This window comes from Impatiens glandulifera, chromosome 3 (genome assembly GCF_907164915.1).
Source record: "Impatiens glandulifera chromosome 3, dImpGla2.1, whole genome shotgun sequence".
In the NCBI taxonomy this organism is placed as follows: Eukaryota; Viridiplantae; Streptophyta; class Magnoliopsida; order Ericales; family Balsaminaceae; genus Impatiens; species Impatiens glandulifera.
The window spans coordinates 53983189-53992596 of NC_061864.1; positions in this window are offsets into that span (position 1 = coordinate 53983189).

The window sequence follows — 9408 nt, forward strand, 5'->3', positions numbered from 1 at the left end:
AAAGTAATCATTTCACATCGAATCGGACCAGTCTTCAGTAATTTAGACAGGAAACATCATTCATAATTTATATATTGTTAATTAAAAAGTTTAGGTGCTGTTTGATCTTGTTACACTTATTATCGAAATCAAAAATTTATATAAATAAATGCTGAATACTACGGTCATAAATCAAAAAATTACATTTAATATAATTAACATTATATGAAATATTAAATTATTCATACATAACAAACATTATATTTATTACATCAGTGTAAAAGTAAAATATATATATTGTTATTTATATTTGAAAAAAAATAAATTAAATTTAATTCACAGCTCAATTAAAAATGAAATTAATACAATGAAGTGCCAAAAAATTTTCCACCTGTCAAGTCAACTGTCACAAAGTCTCAGGCTTTGTGACGACGGCCAGTCAATCGCTACCATCGAATCAAATGTCATTCCTTTAGATTGGATACGATCTGTTAGATTGGCAGATCGAAGATTTGTTCGCTTCTTCAGCATTGAGAAGCAAATAGTTGTTCACATTGTGGGAATTTTTTTTCAAATAATGTGAAACGAGAAAGACATGTACTAAGCGAAGATATATTCGTACATTGCGGAGTTCTGCACGAATACATCCTCGACTATTGTAGTATGTTACTTTTCATAATGCAGAATTACTTTTCACACTACAAGAGCGAATATCGCTTCGACTCGTACGAAGTTCATGAGAAACTCCTTATTCATGTTTGTGAAAACCGATACGGCCTCATGAAAATACATTCACACTAACAGTGCACTTTGCAAAGTAAAACATCTGAAGCCCGAATCCGGCCGTCATACACCCAGGTTATTCTACCATCTGACCTAGCGCTGTCGTCTCCGGCATTTCGACTACGAATCCATTTCTCTTCCGGTTAGTATCTTCTGCTCCAGCGAAAATGGTAAGAAGTGTTTACGGTTGCATGCTTGTGTCTATTTCGTTTTCTTAGTTTAGGTCGTTCGAATCTAAATGTGACTATAATATCTCAGAATCAGGATTCCGATATGCAAATAGTTCCATATACTGAATCCACGACGGAAGTGAACACACTAAGGTAATTACGCGAATGTTACAATTGTACAAATTTGACTATATTTGGATTAGGGAAGTAATCCAATTTGCTAATAATAATGTAGTGTTCAACAAAGGAAAAGAAAACCCGATGCATCAGGCACGCCCACGACACCACTGGATATTCTGGCCAACGCGGCGAATGAAGCACTTAGTGAGAACCAGGTTCAGAAGAAAAGAAGAAGGACTCGTGACCCTGATGTTGATTTCAAGAGCAGAACCTCTCCATCGTTACTTCATCACCTGATTAACAGGTTATCTGAAGAACAGAAGCAGGCTGTGAGGGACATAGGATTTGGTTCCCTTCTGTCACTTGGCATATCAAAATGCCCACTTCAATTCTCACGGTGCATTGTGAGTCTATTCAATCCCAGAAGGAGGAGCATCGTCCTACACAATGGAGAGGAGATGCAGATTGATGAAGAGGATGTTCAATGTGTATTGAACATACCCAGAGGTGAATTAGTAGTGGCAGAGTGTTTAGGAAATCACACGGACGACAAGGTGTACAAGGACCATCTCACGGCGTGGAGAAGGAGATGGGGATTCGAGAACAGTGGAGGTCCTTCAACCTACCAAATGCCTGACAAAATTCTACAGAACACAGAAGGAGACAGTAACTTCAAGATGGACTTCGTGGTGTTTGTTGTATCCAGTTTTTTGTGGACATCCCAAAATCCACAGTGCAGGTAAACCCAAAGAACCTAGCATTAATTCTGTGATCTCATTTAGAACTTCAATATCATTTTAAATGGCTTGAGTCACTACTTTTTTATTTTCAGATTCAAAGTACTGAAATCCCTCCAGGATGTATCTAAAATCAAAGACTACAACTGGTGCAAGTTCACGTTAGACGGGCTAGTCGACAGTGTCTATAAGTGGAAAGCAAAGAAGACATCCTATTTCCATGGACCATTAACCTTTCTTTTGGTGAGTGTAGAAATCTATTTGCTGGAGGTTGTACATTCATAATTTTTTGATGAGTTTGAACGTAACATATATTTGTTCATGCTAATGTATCAGTTGTGCTACTTGGACCGTGTGGTTGAGTTCAAGGTAAACAGTCAGATCTAAAGGAGTTTTCCTATTTTAGGATGCTGGGACGAGAAGAAGATGTACGAAAGGGTTGAGTATGAGGCTGCACAGGGGGGGTTTGGACATGGTAGGGTGGTTGCTCGCATAGCCATTCCGAATGAGCAACCACCGATTCAACAAAATGTGCAGCCAACACCACCACAATCTGGAGATGACCATCCAACTGAGCATGCTCCAATTACACAAAACCTGGCATCATGTTTGAGGAAGGTTGCGGCCGCTGCAGAAGAATTGGCACAAGGGGCTAAATATCTGAATAAGATGCACCAGATAAACGCCATGGAACTTGTACAGTCTGCATTTGAGCCATTGGCCACGGTACTAAACTTCAATGCAATCCTGAGGGAAGGCTTACAGCGGAGCCTGGACAAAAAAAAAAAGCAGCAGCCCAGAGGAAGTGACATTAACCCCAACACAGAAGCCACCACCCAAGCGAAAGGCAACACCCTTCCTACCAACAACCCTGCCAACACCAATCCAACGGCCCCATCCAACAAGAACACATTCACCCCCACCACCGAAACCAACACCCCATCCAACACCACTACAACAGACCAAACCAACAAGAGCAGTCTTTCTCCAAACACCCAAAAAAAAACAAAGCCAACACCACTACAATAGCCCTGGCCAACAACAGCACCCTTCCTACCAACACCTTAAAAAACAGCAAAGCCAACACACAAGCAAAATGCAACACCCTTCCAATTGCACAACCCAAACCCAAATCCAACCCCATTCCTCCAACCCCAACCCCAACTCCTACAATTGCACAACCCAAACCCAAAGCCAACCCCATTCCTCCAACCCCAACCCCAACCCCTCCAATTGCACAACCCAAACCCAAAGCCAACCCCATTCCTCCAACCCCAACCCCAACCCCTCCAATTGCACAACCCAAACCCATAGCCAACCCCATTCCTCCAACCCCAACCCCAACCCCTCCAACTGCACACCCCAAACCCATAGCCAACCCCAACCCCTACAACTGCACACCCCAAACCCATAGCCAACCCCATTGCTCCAACCCCAACCCCAACCCCTACAACTGCACACCCCAAACCCAAAGCCAACCCCATTGCTCCAACCCCAACCCCAACCCCTACAACTGCACACCCCTAACCCAAAGCCAACCCCATTGCTCCAACCCCAACCCCAACCCCTACAATTGCACAACCCACACCCATAGCTAACCCCATTGCTACAACCCCAACCCTAACCCCTACAACTGCACACCCCAAACCCATAGCCAACCCCATTGCTCCAACCCCAACCCCAACCCCTACAACTGCACACCCCAAACCCAAAGCCAACCCCATTGCTCCAACCCCAACCTCAACCCCTACAACTGCACACCCCAAACCCAAAGCCAACCCCATTGCTCCAACCCCAACCCCTACAATTGCACAACCCACACCCATAGCCAACCCCATTGCTACAACCCCAACCCCTCCTACCCAAATTATCCAAAAAAAAGAGGAAGCAGGACCGTCAAAGGCCTTAAGTGTCTGTAGAAAAGTCCCCCGAAATTTGAAAACGGATTGGTTAACAGATGTCATCAAATCCAAAACCAACAACAACTCCCCTTCTTTGGCGATAGTAAAAAAGTAACCGGAAGAATGCATCTCCAGACTACCACTACCACTTCAAACTGACTCTTCTTTGGCGATAGTAAAGAATGAACCGGAAGAAGGCATCTCCAGTCTACTACCGCCACTTCAAACTGACTCTTCTCGTCCACACATGCAAATGAAAGACTGGCTTCAAGCATTGGAATTGCCTCCAGCTTTGAAAACCCCATATTTCAATAAAATGTTTAGGGATGTAAAAAAATGACAAACATTCAGAAGATTTTTGTGGGTTTCATATTTGTTACAGGACTTGATCCAAGGTAATGTTTCCTGGACATACTTAATTATTCATAAAAAATATAATTTGTACACCATTCTGAAACATGTTTTTCTGTTATCATGCAGTGAAATGTTATTTATTGCGGACAACCTATGTCTACACGTGACGCGCGGGGACATGCTTACAATGGCTGATCAAACCTGGGTAGACAGTATGATTATTGACGTTTGGTCATACATGTTGCACGACCTTTCTAGGAAAAATGTTGAACGTCGTTACAAGAAGATTTTCTACACAACCGTGCTCACCGTAAGTTGTACTAGCAATGTTATTTATCAATTATGTTATTCTTGTGAGACTAAAGACTGCTGTAAACAAATTTTTCGTGAAGGTGGGATAACTAACCGAGACAAATTCAATGAAAGGTTCTGTCGAGAAGGTCGGGCTTTCCAAATTTCGAAAAGGGACCTCTATGAAGTGGACCTCGTAAGTACATCTCTGGCTGTGGGACCTTATAATAGCATGTACAACTCAGTTCAAATCTAATTTTTTGTAATTCTATCCACAGTTGTTTTTTCCAATCATTGATGACAGACATTTTTACTTGGTTTGCTATAACTTCATACAAAGGCAATTTCAAGTAATTGACAACAGGCAGTCACCTATGCAATCGCCCTTCGAAAAAAGATATAAGAATGCACAAATCTTGGTATGACTACAATTAAAATTTCAAATAGTTAAATTTTGGAATTCTAGTAGCACTAAAATACATTACATCATGTTGTTTGTAATGATGTATCAGGATGACTACATTCAACAATATATGAACGACGTAGACCCCGTTCTTGCTCAAAAGTATGGCGGTTTGGAAAAGATATGTTTGAAATTGCCATGGCAAGATTACAAGAATTATACTGACTACGGCATTTTTTGCATGAGACACATGGAGACGTATGAAGGTGAGGTTAAGAGTTGGAAACCTGGCTTTGGCGTTAAAAGAAATGTAAGGAACGAAATAAAGACATTGAGGATGGAATATTGTTGGCGTGTCATTGGCTCGGAGCTCAACAATGCCAGGAGAAAGGTCTACAATTCCTGCCGTAAATGGATAAGTACATGAATTAGGAAATGTATACATATTGTGTAATCTAATTTTACAAAGAATTTTAGTTGACATGAGTACAATAATGTAGATGGGGTAATTAAACTATTCATATAATTTTAATGATTTATTGTTACATTAAAGAATATGTTGTGTAATTTAAATTCTCAAAAAATGTTACTTCACATCTTGACAATAATGAACATGTATACATGCAGATTGGTTTTTTATGACATTTGATTTTCAAATACTTGTTCATTTATGTGTTAAATAAATAAATTAAGTGAAAGAAACCTGAGGCGCATAAATATTCGCTTCAAATCCTTTTTCTTCAATTAATAAACTTTTATGAAATTCATATGTGAAGACTCGAATTTCATGAAAGAAATATGAAGAGAATAAATATTCGCCTAAAATACTGATTTTCTTTGAAGCGAATATATAGTCTTCTCAAATAATTGTTCATGTAAAACCCCCAACCCAACCATGAGAAGCGGGATGACTTGTCATGTCATTACACTTACCATGACATGTAAATACCAAATTCCACATAAATATCAATTTCATGAAAGAAATATGAGGAGAATACATATTCGCCCCAGATACTTGTTGATGTTGAAGCGAATACATATTCTCCTCATTTCTGTGTTTCATATTGTCAATTTGTAACTAATAGGATACTTAAGAGTAGTCGACTGGGGGCGAATAAATATTCGATTGATTTAGTTGTTTTAATTTTTTTAGAAATGAATTAGTGTGGTCATTCATTTGGTATTGCATAAAACTTCGCATGCATACATTCGACCTTCTTCTTGGTTTCAAATCCAACATACATACAATACTATATACATATCAGATTTCACATGAAACTGGAATTCGATAGTTGAGATGACAAAAGAACAGTGAACGGAGTATTGGCGTCCATGCTGAAACTTTCGTCCCATTGTTGAGGAGTTGGGAACTGTGGAGTGTTCGTTGGCATTGCATTTGATGGATGGAAAGGTATATGAAATTATTGAAAAGTATGTTAAAACATTAATAAGAATAACCCAATTATTAGTAAAGAAGTTAAGTCAGCATATTCATACCGGAATCTGTGTTTGGCTAGTTATTCTTGTTGATTTTCTTTTTCTGGAGTTCTTCTCTAGTCCACCTTTCCTTCTCTTACCAGACCTTGTTGGCTTCTTAGTTTTCATTCCTTTTGCTTGAACAGGGGCACCCTCGGTAGAACGTGATACACCGGTTGGTGGAGTTTGCATATTTATACTCTCCTGTAATTTTTTATCCACAAACGTGCACTGGCTCAGCATGATTTCTTTGACATGATTGTAAGTGTCATCTCTTTCGGCTGCCTTGGTAAATAATTGCATGGACAACCCACACAAATCTCTGTATCTTATGTTATGAAGCTCACTCGGATCAACATTAGTACTGTCCACGATTGGATCAGTTCAAAATATTCCATCTTTGGCTGTTCTTGTCCACCTCTTCAATATCAACGCCGGAGGAATCTTCAACACGTCAATCGTTGTGAAAATCTTTAGGATGTGAGCACACAAAATCCCTCCAAATTCAAATTTACAGCAGCTACACTCGATATTCTTATCGTCATTCTTATGAACTGTAACTGTATGAGAGCATCTCCTAGTGTGGGGAGTTACCTTGTATTTTCTGTGTGTGTCGACATCCTCTAACATTTCTACACCACAATCATGCGACATAAACCATTGTTGTTCAAAGCACTTAAAGACCTCTGGGGTGTAAACTTTGCAGGCATCCTTTAAGATCAAAACTGGATAGTTAAGACTTGGTTGGCTGGTAATTGATTTGAAATCAGCCTTCAACACATCATATCTTCTTTCATCGATTAGTCTTTCAAAGTGTGTGAAAAATTCTAAAAACTTGTGTTTGTAGGAGCAGTATCTTTTCAATAAATTGTTCATACTCTCACTTCTCTGTGTTGTCGTCATATCAGCACAAAACATGTGTCGTCCATACACTAATGCCCACTTTCGCCTGATGCTAAACAGGCGTTTCAACCAGTCGTTGTTTTCAAGCCCGTAGTTTGTCAACATTTGATTTCAAGCTTCAACAAACTCTATCTCTTCTTCAAAATCATATATACACGAAGAAAAATCCTTAGAAAAATCTCTGAAATTATGGAACACCGAGCTAAGATGTATGGCTGCATTTTGAAATATGTGCCAAATACAGAGACGATGATTTTTTTCGGGCCATGTAGACGCCAAGGCCTTAGCCATGGCCGCGTCTTGATCTGTAAGAATGGTTTTTGGTTTTTTCCCACGCATAGCTTTGGTGAAAGTCTCAAACAACCAATCAAAAGTCATCGCAGTTTCATCGTATAATAGAACTGCTCCAAAAATAATTGATTGTTTCTGATGATTGACACCTACAAAAAGCGCAACTGGACGACCTTCATTATTCTTCTTGTATGTGGTGTCAAAACTGACCATGTCTCCGAAGTATGAATAATCGGACCGCATGTTGGAATCACACCAAAAAATATTCGTTATCAAATCGTCCGCATCAAGTTGAAAAGCATTATAAAAACCAGGATCATTGGATTGTTTTTTCTGCAAATACTCTAATACACCCCCTGTTTCCCGAAAAGTACACTCTCTGGTTCTTTTCGTGCGCAGGTAATTTTTGTAATCCTCAGGAAGAAAACCTAGATTCTCCCTTCCACCGATTTGTTTAGACATTAGAGCATGTGATGACTTAGGAGGAATTCCCACGTTAGTGGCCATCTCGATATGTAAGCCTGCAACTGCAGAATTATTCATATGGCATCTATACAGGTGAGTTTTCTTTAGACTTGCAAGAGGATGACTATCACTAATAAAATTTACCACTTGGAACTTTCCATTGTCTGCCCTCTTTATCCTCAATTTCGCCTCACAACAGAACCTAGTCACAGAACGTCTACATTTCACATAGACATCACGTTTGTCCTTTCCCCGTTCACCCTGTGCACTACAACAAAAAACTCTATCCAGTATTTTACCCTCGTTGTCTACATGTTTTGAACTGCGCCTTATACCAAATCCTATTAGTTTAGCGTATGCTAAGTAGAATACGTAGCCTTCTTCTTCACTCTCAAATTCCCTACCTAAAAGTGGAATTAAGTTGGCTTCGATGTCCTCTAAAGGTTGGCCGTTTCCATCGAAATTCAATTGACGACGACAAGTAGCAGATTCGCTGTTCAATTTGAACACGTGGAAAACAAAGGTTCAACTAACCAGAACTTGTAAATTATTGTAAAATGAAAAGAATATAAGCGAATAGAGCTTCACTTCAACATTTGTAACATTGTAATATTAGGCGAATATAGTTTCGCTTCAAAACTTAGTATCAAAAAAGCTATTAGTGAAGAGATCTTCGCTTACATATGAACGAAAAAAATTAGAGAAGTTAAACCATGTTACCTTAAATCAATAATATCATTCTCGTTCATATCATTCTCGCTCATATGTGTTCCTTCCTGATAATCAACCAGAACAGAACATTTCATGTCGAGTATTCGAAAAACATAAAAAAGGTTGGGATGAAAAGTAAAGAAGGTATACATGACATTCAAAAACATACCATTTTATAATTTAGGAAGATGGATTGATATTATAATGCAGTCTCCGGCGAAGGAGAGGTCGATGGTAGACAATGGAGTATCACTCCGGCGAAGAAATGGTCGTACAGGTGAGAGAGAGAACAGTACAAACTTTGTATAGCTTAGCAGCATGGCTTGCTGCATGCAGCATTTAATGAAAAGGTGGCAGGTGTTAGGTGGCGGTGAGGTGACTTGTTAAAAAAATTATTTCATTTTAATAATTAAATGACTAAAATAATTATGAATTAATATTAATAAATCAATCAATCAATCAGTAAGCGAAGATTTATTCACATTATTATTTTGACAATTGTTTTAGAAAGATTATTTTGACAGTTGTTTTAAAACATATTAATTAGTTATCACATTAGGGGCGATAGATTACTATGTATTAATAAATGAATAAAAATTTATACTTCAAGTTATACATTATTTCTTCATGTTTCAAGATTTAGTTATATATAAGGCTGGTGTTTTAAGAAAACACAATTCGAAGAACAAAAAAGTAACAAATTCAAGAATGCAAAATATTCAAATATTCAGTAACAAATTCAACCAACACATGTCTATTACAACAACAAATGCTGCAAATCACAAGCAGCAATGGATTCTAGCAAGCTTGTGTGAGGAACACCA